We start from the raw sequence: 14,871 nt of genomic DNA, 5'->3' as shown, positions 1-14,871 counted from the left end.
TCACTGCACAATGTTTTTCAGGAAGGATAAATAGAAATGAAAGAACGATACTGAGGTGCTTGATGAAATGTAGGGTATTGTGTACATATTTGCCCTGTGTGGTTTGGCTGGTGATGCTGTAAGTACTTAGTGCACGAAAAAGAGGGACCGAGCCTACTCTTTAATTCCATCAGACAGCTCCTTTCATTTAACGGCTATTGTTGAGCGCACTGAATAACCGTTGTTTCCATGGTGACACCTACTTGTGGGGAGATGTAGACCTTCATTTTTGTCAGATTCAGGGACAAAGATGCAAGATGTGGTGAGGATTCTGGGAGGAGGCCGTCCGCACATTATTATGAAAAACAGGAGGTTTCGATTGTGATGTCTGCTGTCCTTCACAAGGCCAATGAATGTCCAGCGGGCCTGTGTGCCTCAGGTGAGCTCTGTGTTCAATAGAGACAGTCTCTCCCTCGCTTTCTCTCTCTCTTATAACCCTTTTTTGTGCCTGGTCGACTGATTTATGGCCACAATTAAAGAACGCTCACCACCACTTAACATTCACTGGCAATAAAATCAACAGCAGGCTTGCACCCTGGGACGAGGTGCTGTTGTTTAGTGGAATCAGCTCATTGCCTTTACATTATCAGATTACCTTTAAACTCAGCTGGGCTTCCCTAACACTGGTACAACTGCAAGGTCTTGCTGGAGGTGCCATAAAAACAAGAAGGACAGAGGACTCGTTGGTTTTATTCTCTGGCTGGTTGCCTGACGCCTGCCTGTAATGAGGAAATGACTAATAAGAGATGGAGAATGGGAAATCTCAGTGGTAATTAGCTGTCTCCTCCTTCCCCTGAGGGAACAGAACACACCTTTGAAATGCTTCCAGCCAGCTCCTCTGATGTTGTCTCTCGCATGCTTTCTATCCCCCACTCACTCTGTGCATATATACAGTACAGCACATGCATGTATAGATACACAAACACACTTTGAAGAATGAAGTCGAGCTGAGAATCCATTCCAAATAAATAAAGGCGCTTTTGTGACAAGCACCCTCAGGTTGCACTGTGTTACATATGCAGCACATTACAAAAAGGAAAATGTACTTGACAACTATACATTGCTACCATTACAATGTTCGTTTTGAAATGATGCCATGTTCCAAGTTACCAGCAGCTTTCTCAGCATCCTTGGTTGATTGTGCATGTAGAAAGCTTTGAAACATACCAATAGATGAGTCAACTATAGATTCACACAGCTCTGAGAGGCTGACGGTGGTTGTGATTTTTATTTGAGTTAAATTGACCCCCAGGAGAATTTAGCAATGTCATATCACTCTCTTGCATTGTGTCTCACTATCTCACTCTCCTGCTCCCTTGCGGACTCACTTTCAGGTTCATTTTCTCTCCTCTTTCTCTCTCTCTCTCTCTCTCTTTCTCTCTCTCTCTCTCTCTCTCTCTCTCTCTCTCTCTCTCTCACACACACACACACACACACACACACACATGCACATTCATTTTCACATTCATTCTGTGATTCAACTTTGTCATTGTCACTGCTTGTGAGGAAACGAAATAACCCTCACTATCAGCATTCAATATGAGGTTTCCCATAACGTGGGCATTTCAGTATATTTCCTCATCATAATATTGGAGGAAATTAAAAACCAGTATAATCTGCTAGTAAATTGTCCACAACAATCACAAGCAGCCAGCAGAAAGTTTAACCTTCTATCTCTAAATATGCAGATATCATTTTTTTTCCCATGAAAGACATTTTGACATGTCACAATAAAAAAGCACAACTGTAAATAATAAAAATGAATGAAGGCTAAATTCCATTTAGTTGTTTTGGTTTCCAGGTCCTGGTATTGTGCATGCTGCCTCACTGTCACACTGACACTTAAATATAGCAGAGCCATTTTTAATGTTATTAGTAACACCTGTGTTTTTCCTACCTTGACAAGTGAAATGTGTGCTGTGAAAAAGGTAAAGAAGGAAATACAGCCTCTTCAGCCTTTTCTGACTACAGGACATTCAGATTTAGCTCACTAATTTTGTTCCTCAGTCCCAGGCTTCTCTGTCTATGCCTCTGACACCCACAGATATGGTAACTTAATTAGGATCCAGTGTGCCTTGTTGACCAGCTCGACTGTTCTTTGCTCTCCGCAGTAGTCCTTGTTCCTCAGTCCCATGAATCTCCCTCCACAACTGCACAACTTCAACCACTGAATTTCAGCATCCCCCGTTCTCCTCCACCTCCCAGTGTGTCCCAGGGCTAAGTTGAAATTGAACTTCTGTAAACCAGTAACAGATGGAGCAAAACAGTCAGCAGGCCTGTCTGTGTTTGAGACGTCATTCTTGAAGATAAAAGGCAGCAGGAGGTCAGAAGAATACAAGACTGATGTTTGTTAAAGCTGAAATCCATAACTGTTTTAGATTCAAAATGATCTTCATTTTATGCCATCTGCTTGGTCGAGTGTTGTTAGGCTGACACATCTACTGTGGTGTCTATGTGTTGCCTGCTATTCAGTCTCATTGTTCAGGGTAGCAGCTTGCTAATTTTCTGAATGACAATACAAATACATTGTGTTCAAACCAAAGCACAGGAAGTTGTGAAAAACATACTTTTACATCACCAATCTATGTCATCCAATGCTGCTTTAATAGAAGCCAACAATGTTTGAGAAATTATGGATTTCAGCTTCAAACCCCCTAAAAACTGTGTTCCTATTACATGAAATAGTCTAACTACATGAGTAACAATCACATTTAAAATTCTGCAATTTAACACTCAAAAACCCAGCTAATCTGCTTCATCAGGACTGTGTGGATGTGGTTTGATCAGATGCAGGTATACTAATTCAAATACAGAAACATCTCATGCAAAACAACCAAAACTGTTCTAAGTTTGACAAACAAACAGAAAATAGTTTGTTCATGTAGGATCTCATCTCTCATAGTAAGAAGCTGATTAAGGAAATTGGTTTTCAGGGATTTTAAACTTAATCTAGGGTCTTTGTGACATGTTTTGTGGCACATGTCAAATATATTTAATTGGTATAAATGTATTAATAACTCTCTTTTCGATTATTTCTTTTTTTTTTTTCCTTCTGCAAATGCCAATAATAATGATAATAAGAAAATAATGGTCAGCCTGAAGGTCTCTGTCTTTGTATAGGTAATCAAATAAGAAACCCTAACAAAGGATGAACATTCTTGAACCATTTACCACTCTACACATGTACAGCTTATGACAGAGTGCTGATTAGAAAATACTTGGTATTAAATGGTTATGGGCCAAAACAACTGCTATTGATAATGATGTCATCTATGTAGGCAGCAACATGAAGATACAGGTGTATGAATCAGTGAAGCATAGCGAGCCTCTGAACAACACAAATGAAAGTATAATACAAACCATAAGCAGAAAGGGACAGTTTCTCTCTTTGACTCTTCTTGTTTGTGATTCTACCAATGCTGGCAGATGTCAACAAGCCATACATGTTACAAGAATAACTCATCTGCTGAATGAAAAGAAAGACGTTATAGCACTAATTTGTAATATCCGTGTGTAATACAATCGCTGCTTTGGGATCGTTAGAGGATGCAGCTAATGTAAGACGAAGGCAACAATAAGTCTTTAGAGACATGGCTGATTTTGTGGCCCATGATGATGATTAGCAATTACATGGTAACCAGGTTAAATGGGCTTGTGTAGACACTTGTGCTAATCGTGGGAGTCTGCATTAAATGGAACAGTGAGTCAGTAGTGCAGATGAACATTTAGGCTTTACTGAATAAACTGTAATGCAGGATTTTCACTGAAATGTTGCACATTTATGTGACCTCGTATTGAACTGCATTTGGTTCAAAATTGTCTGGAGTTACATTGATTCATGCTGTGACAAATTAATGAAAAAAAAACTGAAATGCTGATTTTGAAAAAAAAAACCCAACAACTATTGGTTATATCTTTTATCTTCTAGACAGTATTTGGTTATTGATTTTTCTCATTTCCACAGATAAGTGAGAGACTGTGTGACCTTGTTTTAAGACATTTCCAGCTACACTGGGGATTAGTTCATCTTTCAGCCACATAAAATGTCACCAGTGTCAGGTCCTTTGAATAACACAGAAATAGCTTTGTTCTGTACTCTCCATTTTACATTGGCATTTGACAGCAATGCAGGAGCAAATTCATCATTGAAGAGAAAGAAATACCAGTTTCTCCACCGATAGCACTCTCAAGCTCGACTGCAGACATTGTAGATTAAAACAAAGCAGATTAGAAATAGAACTAAACAAGTATCAGGTCACAAACTCAATAAATGGCAGTAATAAATTTGTAGTATAGCTATTTCTACAGCAGACTAGTTAAACTCTGTCTTTAGACACAGACTTGATATTACCTGTCAAGAGACAAAATTATACGTCTATGTTGTGAGTCAACTCCAAAATACGGAGGTCATAACAGTGTGCAGTCTTATCAGAAAATGACATCTGTTATGGCCTAAAATGCCATTATGGGACTTTCATCCAAACATAAAGGGCAGCGCGCATCTGTGATTCAGGACAAACCAGCCAGAACCAGCAAGAAATTTGATTCCTTTCTAAAGATAAACTGAATAAATTGTTTGACATTTCACACAGACGGGTGTGTAACATCAAATATATTATTTAGGCAGGTTGATTTAAGTGTCAGTCTGAACAAATATTTTTAAGTTTCATGCTGGTTATAACCTCTCCTCTTTATGGCCTGTATTGACCCTGAGGTCACATTGTGATGCAAGAACTTTATTGAAACCAAGTATATCTACAACGACAAAAGCCAGGATTACACAAGTGAGTAATCCAAATACAACACCGAGATGCATTTAAATTAGATTTGTGAAGATTTCTCATTGATTGGTGATGCCATTTAACTAAAAAAAAAAACTCTCACCAGGTTCTCTGATTTGCTCATTTATCAGATTCTGTGCATGTATTTTTTCTACTGTTGAGGTGAAATGTCAGTTATCACACTGGATTCAGGAGACAGTTTTTTATTGATTACTGATGTCATTTAAGCCCTAAACTCTCTCCTGATTTTGCATCAGCATATGAGGTGTTTTTCTAAAGTCTGTTGCCTATTGATCTGTGATGTTTTTTGAGATCCTCCGCCTCCCTCTTGCCCTGATGTTTATTTTTTTGTAATCTTAATTATAATCTCTTGCTTGCATTCACATGTGACATCTCATTGAACTGAGAATAGGATTTTATTGACACACTGTCCACGTTATTGATTCATTTCAATAGATGGGAGATGTCTTTAATGACCTCCTCTCTTTCCTTGTTGACAATTTTTCATTGTTGACATGTCTCAATGTTGCATCATCAGTAATTTTAATGAACTGAAATTCACTGTTAAATGTAATGTCATGTTCCAGTCAAGCCAACTTTATTCTTACATACTGAGGCTTTTCAAAGTGCTTTACGGGGTGAAGAATTTAGAACAACATTAGAAACACAATAAACAGTAAAATAAAGTAAATTCAAGTAGAATAAAATGAGATTAAATGTGCTTTTTAACTGATTTGAGCCAATATGATGGAAGCAGTGAATTACTACAATGCACATCAGCCATCATCTCAAGTCATTACTAACATTGTACTCACCAGAGTAACATATGGACTGAATGATTTTAGCAGGTGTTGATAGACAGCTGTCAAATAGACAGATCATATAACCAGCTTTACATTACAGATGACTCAAGAAGTTGTGATTACATTTCAGTCATTGCTCTCTTTCTCTATCAATCAATCAACCTAATCAATACCTTAAGCCACACTTTAAAAGACACCTTAATGCCCTCAGTGAATTGATGCTTTTAAACAGGATTGATTGTGAAATGCATTAATGCTTTTCCCCCTCCGTGTTGGTGGTGACATCACAATTGAGTGGTTGTATTCTGTATTTTTAGTATTTATATAGTATTAGGTGTTTCTTCATGCTGTTACTTAATTTATATTGGTGAGAGAATTTAATAGATTTTTTTAAAAAAAAACTAATGTGTTGACATCCATTATCACTGTTTTTGAATAAGTGAACAAAGTTACCACTTTACAGCCTCCAGTGGCTCACTGTCTCCGTGGGAGATAAATGGACTTAATTTTGTTCAATGCTCAGCCTGCATGGCTCCACTGCAGGGAAACAGACACTAATATCTATACTGGATGGAGATCAGGAGATTCCTTTTCACAACAAGTGACTATTTTACAATTAGTTTTTACAAACAGTCTTATTCAGCATCAGAATCCCTTTGCTAGCAATGTACAGTAAATTTATTTAATATGCTATAAAGAAAAGGAAGTGGACATAATTTGAATAACACAGTAGTTTTATCTGTATTTATCAATCCAAACCATATTGGTTAAAAAAAAAGAAACCTTAGAAGGAGTGCAGCAATAGCTTGAAGTATTGAAGAAATGTCAAATACAGAGTTCAGATGGCTTTCAGGTGAATAATGATAAGGATGCTTTAGATAAAGCACAAAAAAACAAAAATAAGTTGCAAAGCATTTATTGTTAACATGGCTCAAGAGATCCGTGCATTTTGACTTAAAATTAAACCTTTTTTGGTGCTGCATGTTTATTTGTTACAGCTTTGGCCTTGTAATCAAGTTACACACACGTGTCCACATGTCATAGTGTCCTTGATTAAAACAACAAACAAAATGTTGCTCATACGGGAAAAATGTTTTGGCAAAAGCTTCACTCAAATCAGTGTAACGAGTCCTCTTTTATGTCTAGTTGGGGGTTATTTCTGTCACTGAAAATGTCACAACAGAAGATAAAATCACAAGAAAAGGAAAAAGTCACCTTTCTTGATCAGACCTGAGGGAGAAAATGCCCCCGGTGCAGGAAACATTTGAGTCTATCAAACCCCTCTGACATATTTGTGGTTTACTTCAATAACCGCAACCTTGAACTGAACATTAACTGGATTTTATGTTGTGACATGGGATAGTTGATGTTTTGAGTTCTAATTGTGCATTTATTTTCTGCCATCGTTGTCAGAGGAAAAGGAGGAGAAAAAAAATAAACTGGTGATTGTGGTTTTGTACAGAGGAATTTTCTGACATCAAATATACAATTTTTGGTCATTATGAAGCAAAATATGGTTAAAAATCAAATTACAGGCAAACATCCCGCCAGATACCTGCATCATTTTTATCTGGAATTAGTTCCTGTGTTGTAAAATCATCAGTGTGACAGGAAAGACAGAAGACATCATGATATACAAGATCCAAAAGAGAGAGAAAGAAAATAAACCTCTATGCCAGAAATCTGTGTGATTGTTCACATTCACAAATTTAACTGGTTAGATGATCATAGGCGATAAAGCAAATAATAATTTCTCAATTTGATCACTGGTTTGGCTACACTGAATTTAGATGACTATTTATAGATCTTATTATAAATGAGGAGCTAAAAACATAGATAATTGTAATGTAATAAAGTGGGAAAAATGATCTATGCCCAGTCTCCATCCGAGCACATAAAGAGGAAAAGCCGATTAAAGACGGGGCTTGATCTTGGTCTGAATGGCGAGGATGTAATTGGACATTATTATGAGTATGGGCAAAGGTTCTTCATTGTTCTGCTGACCTTTTTTGATTAAAATTATGACTGCATTCTCTTTTCCTCCATTGTCACTTATTGTATGGTAGAGATTTCACCGCTGGTCTCAGAATTTTGTTTTTAATCTTTTACAACAGGTTCATAGGATATTCTGTTGAACCAAAGTAGAGCAACGCAAGAATATTAAGATACGATTTTATTGATCCTGGGGGGAAATTTCACATGTTACCACAGCACAGAGACAGACTAAAAGGTAATAAAACAGGACTATTTTAATGAAATAAATAAAAATAACATAAGGAATGAGAGAGATATCATTAAAATAGCTATATACAATATATATGTTACAATATAGACTATATAAGTGAATTGCATAAGTATACAGGTATATGTATGACTAATATATATAAATACACATGATAATATAGTAAAGTATAGTGTTATATATGCTGTATGTGCCATATGTAATAAACACACTATACGGTAATAATACAATGCTATGAAATATATAGAATGGAAATTAAAGAGAATACCAATTTCACTACTTCTTATACTACTACTCCCATAATAATAATACAATATATTTCATAATACATATTTAATGTAATAGTTCACATCCCTCCAATGTTACCAGACCATCACTCCATTGAGCAGGTCTGTATTGGGGTAATTATTTACGGTTGCAGTTCCTATATTAGCCAAATGCAGCATATGCTGTGTTCTCTGTGGTAAGACTATTTAAAAGATTTGGTACAGAGTGTTTTACTGATGGCCCGCAACAAAGTAGGTAATCATGTCATGGCATCAGCCTTGTGGGGATAAGAGGGAGAAGACTGCAAGCTGCATTCAGAGAAGACAGAATGAGCATTAAATGGGGTTATATTTATATAGATTTACATATATGTATTTCATTTGTTTGTCTTTGTCAGTGGACTGATGAATGTTGGACAGGTGTTGTCATTGCTGCACTCTCTCTCTCTAAAACTAACAATCAGCAAAACATTTGCGAGACAAATGGTTCCCACCAGAAGGTGACTAATATTTATTTAGTGCTGTCCACAAGACAGAGCAGTCTGTCCTCACCAAGCACATCCATTGTAGGAGTAATGCATTGCTGACATTTCTTCCCTATAATGTCCCTGAGAAATGTATGAGGGGAACTTCAGAACAAGACATTTTGTTTTAATGGCTACTGACTGGTATCTCCCTCTAACTGCAAACCAATGACAGAGGTGCCATCTATCAGAACTGACAAAGTGGATAAATACACGTCACTATTTCTCTGGGGAACAGACCACATAATTGTGTTTCTATTAAGCACAATTGCTCTCTCTCGCTCACAGGAGATGCAAACAGTTGCTGCTACAAAACATAATTGACAGGTTTTGCAACCATGATGAGTCATTACTGCTTTTCATAGAGTCTTAAGTGATCCTCAAAATCATTTAAACAGGCTCCTCTAGACACTTTGTTTTCATTTTGGCTAAAAAGACACAAAGCTAAAATTAAAATGAGGAGGAGAGCTTTCAACTGAGTATCAGTTTGGCAAAACAATCTTACCTAGAGGTCAATTTGGTAGTTGTTCGGGGGCTTTCAATCATATCTAATGATCTTCATCAGCAGATGGCATTTGCCCAGTTGTCATATTCAAATTCCCATTTTTTCCTGAGTGCTGTAAGGACTTCTTGCCTGTGTTGTCTTAAAAGTTATGTTTCATGGTTCAGTTGAGAAAATAATCCCACTTCAAATCCATTTAGTGGCTGTTCTGGAGCTTTTGATTATATCACATTAACTATAACATAAGATTGTTACATAAACTGCTGTTTCCAGGGTCAGGAACAAACTTCAAAATTCAACTTTATTCAGTATGATCAAACCAAATTTTGCAAATATATGTACAGTTTTAAAGCAGGTGTAATCAATACTTTTATATTAACAATGGATAGCATACTTCTACTACTTGTATGTAAAATGAGTCTGCTTAGCGATAAACTAAGAGAATTAGCAACTGAATCTGCAGTTCCTATCAGGTCTACGGATCATTTTAACGTCTTTCAGCTCATTGTTTCGGTTTACAGGCCCTCACTACTGTTTTGCCTCACTCTCACTGGCATCATTTCAGCATTTAGCTGTATTCGGCAAAAGTTCTACAACAATGACACCAAAAGCACCAAACCGCTAACAGTCAAAGTTAGCGACTAGCTTGAGGCATGTAGCAGCTAAGGTTGCCAGATATTTCAAAAACAGAGCCAAAAGGAGAGTAAACACTGGACTTTCATTTATCAGGTGTCCAGAGACACAACTCCAAATGAAAGCCAACGTGCTCCATATCTGCTGGATGTGGCAACTGTTTGCAGTATCAACTTAAACAGTGATGTCAATCTCTCCCAAAGTGACCAAAGAATCTGTTATTGCAGAGTAGTTTCACTCAGACTTTTATTTTTCAATTTCTACTTCTGTTAAATTTAAAATTCTGCAATCTAATATCAGAGGCAGATAATTTCAGTCATTTTATATTTTCTGTACTCTAAGGATTCACCTTACATTTTGACTGCATGCATGTATATTTAATTAAATGAGTATATGAAAGCCTGAGTTATCAAACCAGTGATGTATTTCTTGGAGCATTTAAGCCAAGAATGAATGAATTCTTCATTGAATGGTATTAAATTAGTATCAATGCTAACCTTTAGCCAATAGCCAGTTCAACAGTATTCTTATGAGTTTGTCGGTCAGTAGCGCAGCTGGCAGTTGGTTGCTGGGTGGCACAGACCCAATGCAAAAATAGTCCTTAATGACACTTGCAATATTAATGCTTCATTGTCATTATAATTCAGCATTTTATCATGTTTATAGTGAGTTTAAAGGGAATTCAAGAATGGAAGTAGACTCAACCCAAAAAAAAGCTGTCCTCGCTCAGACCCACAACCACATCTTGTGCATATGTGTTAATGGGGTTGTGCTCCAGTTGTAGAGGGATCTTACGTGTGCATCTGCAGAAGGTATCATGTGGTGTTATTGACTGAAACTATAGAGGCAATATTTTTCTAGAATGCAATGTGTGCTGTGTGGCTCGTGTCCTTTCGATTTTTTGAAGGAGACCAGCTGAGTGCAGGAAATAGCTAAATAGATTTTCCCTCATGCAACTTTATAATACAGAAAACTGTCAAAGATGTGCTGTGTAATTTGAGAAATAAAAGGAGGTTAGATAATGGAAGAGTGTTTTACTTTTATGTCTGAATATTAATCTTGCTGTGATAATATAAACTGGATTGTAAAAGACACTGTAGAGAGATGAGATTGCTGGTATTAAGATGTTTGTTTAATTAATCCCTCCAGCATGTTTTTTATTAAGCTGGGCCATTTCTTCAATGGAAACTTAACCCTTTCTTTTAAGCTTAAAAATTAATACTGATAATAATAATGAATGCTGATTCATAACGCTAAAAGCCATAAATTATCTGGGGATGAGTGGGTGATGCACAGAAACAGTTTAGAGTCCATTAGGAGCTTTATAATGGTTCTGTTGGTCCATTAAATGTTTGCCCATGTGTATGTGTGGAAAAAGTCAAAGCTTCATATGGGACTGTCTGTCTGTTGTGATCTAACGCCATTGTCTCTTTACCATCACACATTAACACTCATTGCCAGAGTCATGTTGTAAATGCCTCACTGTTTTACAAGCACAAAATGTTCTTATGGGAGTGAAGGGATCGGAGTCACCATCTTAATTATAGATTATCTTGGGGCCATAAGGAGAAAAGAATATGCTTTGCGTCATCAAACAAGTCTCAGTTTCTCTTTACCCATGGTGGTATGTATGCTATAAATGTTAATGTGCAGTATTGCCACTGCTGCACAAACACTGTGACGTGATTGATGCACTGTAGACAAAGCCTACTCTATTCTATACAGGAAGTCCTAGTTGGTTTTAAGAAGAGTTGAGAGACAGAGTAAACCAGTCAAACAGAGTTGGCTGACCAGTGTTTTTGGCAGGTGAGTTAAATCCCTCCGAATCTGTTTTTGAACAGCCGGCATAGATTGATATTGGTCCTGCTCTTCAGAGTGTGTTTTAATCAGTTTTCCCAAGAGATTACTACTCACCAATCATCAACACATTGTATACTCACCTGATTTTCTCCACTCGGGGTGTTTCAAATGGGCCAATAATGCTTATGATAAGCACAGAATTAAATTAAATGTTTTAAACTAAACTTTTGAGCCACACTAGCAGCATGGCTCAACAGTGTCACTTGGCCAATCCAACACTTTAGTCCAGACTGAAATGCTGCATCTCAAGAACTTGAATTGCTATGAAATTTGGCAGACATGGTGCACATGGATAAATCCCAATGACCTCAGTCCCCTGACTTTTCCTCTGGTGCCATTAGCAGCTCAAAATTTTACTTTGTCCGATATTTTTGTTTGTGACCAAATACCTGCAAAACTAGTGACATTCCCATCAACCTCAGCTGTATTGTGTAGTGCTAATTAGAGAAGAACACACTAAACTAAGATGGTGAACATGAAAAATATTACCTGGTGAACATGAGCATGTTAGCATTGTGATCATTCTGACGTGATCAAAGCACCACTCTGCCTAGGTATAGTCTCAAAGAGCTGCTCATGCCGCTGTAGACTTGCTAAAATTAACAGCAGTAGGCATCTCTTACTTTTTCATCAATATGTTATTTTTAGATGTTTGTGACTCAAGCAAACAAAATGGCAACAAGAGAGAGGAAGAGAAGCTCAGACATTCAATTCCCCATTGACTTCCTGCAGTTCGTCCAGCTTAGATTTGATGAGTATGTCACACTAGGGTATCCCTTGTCTAATGTTCTTGGTACATCTCTTTCAGTTGCCTGAAACACTTTGCCACTCCCATGACTTCACTCGCTGTCACTGAGCTGTGTTTCATTGGGGACATTTTATAGATCAAATTTCTGCTTACTCTGGACAATCAATCTAGCAGAGGTTGCGAGGGATTCCTTCTTATCGCAGTAAGCTTGGAGATGAAGAAGAAACAGTAAACCTGTCAGAGCACTGAATTGCTGATACAGTAGGTGTGAGATTTCTGCAGCCTTATACCTCCTGGATTAAGCCTCTGTGCTTTGGTACTTACTCCTTGACCAACTTCATGGATGAATGCCAACAACCTAAGTGAGCCTTTGACTTCCCCTTTAATATTTAGCTGTTATTCTATTTTAATTTTCAGAATTATCATTTCACTTTAGTAGAATCAGGTACTTTGTAGTGAAACACCATCCCAAAGAAAGGCTTCTGATGGTAATAGATGGAAAACATCAAAGAGATGTGTTTTTAACGTACTTGTGGCCTACAGTACTTCGCCCACAAAATTCTTAAAGACAGGAATAAAAATAAACAGCAAATCTTGGTAACATTTAAGATTACAGCCGACAAATTACATCTTAATTATGAGGTTTCAAAAAAATCACTTACCAGGTACATATCCCTGTCAGTACAGAAGATAGAAAACTTTGGGAAATAAGCACTAGCCTAACAAGTTTATGTTTAAGAGAGGACTTTTAAAAATTTACATTGTAAGTATTTACATATTTAATATAACTTATATTACTATAGCTACTGTATTGCTATAAAAAAAAGTTATGTGTATGTTTTTAAAAGGATGATAAAATACTGGGGAACATTCATGTAGTTTTGGGATACAATACAAGATCCATCTGATGATCAAAACTGATGTGGCAAGATATTCATCACTCAGAAATAATGTCAGCTTTCATTTTTTTTTGAAAAGCATACATAAATGATTCATGAGCAAGAAAGCAAGTGTTTATTATTCCCAATCCAGGACTAGCAAAGGAATCCAATAACAAAAACCATTTGGGTTCAGATCAGAGAGGCGGTTATTTAATATGTAATCTGTAATGAAAAAAGAACTTAAACATTTCTTCCCTTGTACCTACTGGCAGGAACCCACTAGGTATTTCATTGGTAATATTTATGTTATTCATTATTATATTTCATTTGAGGGATGTAATCTAAAGCATTAACCAAAGTTTTCACAACCAAAAGGAGCCATTACTGCTTTCTTACAACAGTAAAAAAGACCAACAGAATTATGAACAACTGCTCTAATCAGTTTATAGAGCACTTAATAATAATAATAAATAAGCTGGCAATTATGTTTTGGCAGGCAAGCAGTATATTGGTACAGTTCTTGATTCTTCCATATACTTCCTGGTCTGTACAGCAATGCTGGGATCAATGCCATTGATTCTCCACAGGTCTACCATGTGGTGGTAGGTCTATCAATACGCCGTTTCCTGTCTGTCCCTGCTATCACTATCTCCCAGCTTCATTGACCGCTTGACAGATAAGATGTCACTTGTAGTGGACAGACAGGCAATTGTTTGGAAGTGTGTGGGTGTAAAGCCACATTTATACCATGCTGTCCAAACAGACTGCCTGACACAACTACACATATTTGTTCTTGTTGTTTGTATTGCCAGGACAGAAGCACACTGAATCTGAGTAAACAGCTGAAGTCCAACCCAAAAACTGGGATGAAAATTGACCGTGACTGACGCTGCGTTTGTCCATGCAACAAGCTACACTGAGGGAATATTCAACTCAGCCTCAGTCAGTGAAGTGAATCAGACACTTCCTAGACAAACACCTTGGTGATGGTTAAGTCTATAAACAGGTAACTTAGAGCAGGAACGCTGTGGTTGTTCAAGACTTTGTCATCCACTTGAGCTCTTGCAGAGCTGGCGTCCTCAGGGGTGGAGTAGTCAGTGACCTCGACAGTTAACTCCTTGGAAAAAAAAAACACATACAAAAATAACAAGACACTGCCAGGTAGTGCATGCAATATGACATGAGATACTGATGCTTGCTTTAAAAGATCCCTCTTTTTATTGGTCAGAGCTGCAGCCAGGTTATTACACAGTTCAGTGGAATTAATTCACTTTTTTATTAGTTTATTTGTCAGTGACAATGCAAAAAACATTGTAACAAGTTACAATAAAATGGTACAGATATGTTGCATATAGGATTTCTAGACAAGGCTAATTTGTGACCCCTGTCCCTGCTTAGGCTTTTCTACTTAAAAATGGTCATAACATATCATCATTACCAAAAGTACATTAGTTAAATTGAGCACACAATAAATAGTGACATTCTCATATATGTGACATGATCATACACAAATTACAATATTTACATCACATTACAATCATTTTACATGTGTTGCGTAAGTGTATGTGTACACGTGTGTATGTTCCCTTATT

This window comes from Thunnus albacares, chromosome 1 (genome assembly GCF_914725855.1).
Source record: "Thunnus albacares chromosome 1, fThuAlb1.1, whole genome shotgun sequence".
Classification (NCBI taxonomy): Eukaryota; Metazoa; Chordata; class Actinopteri; order Scombriformes; family Scombridae; genus Thunnus; species Thunnus albacares.
Note: the sequence above shows the minus strand (reverse complement) of the source record.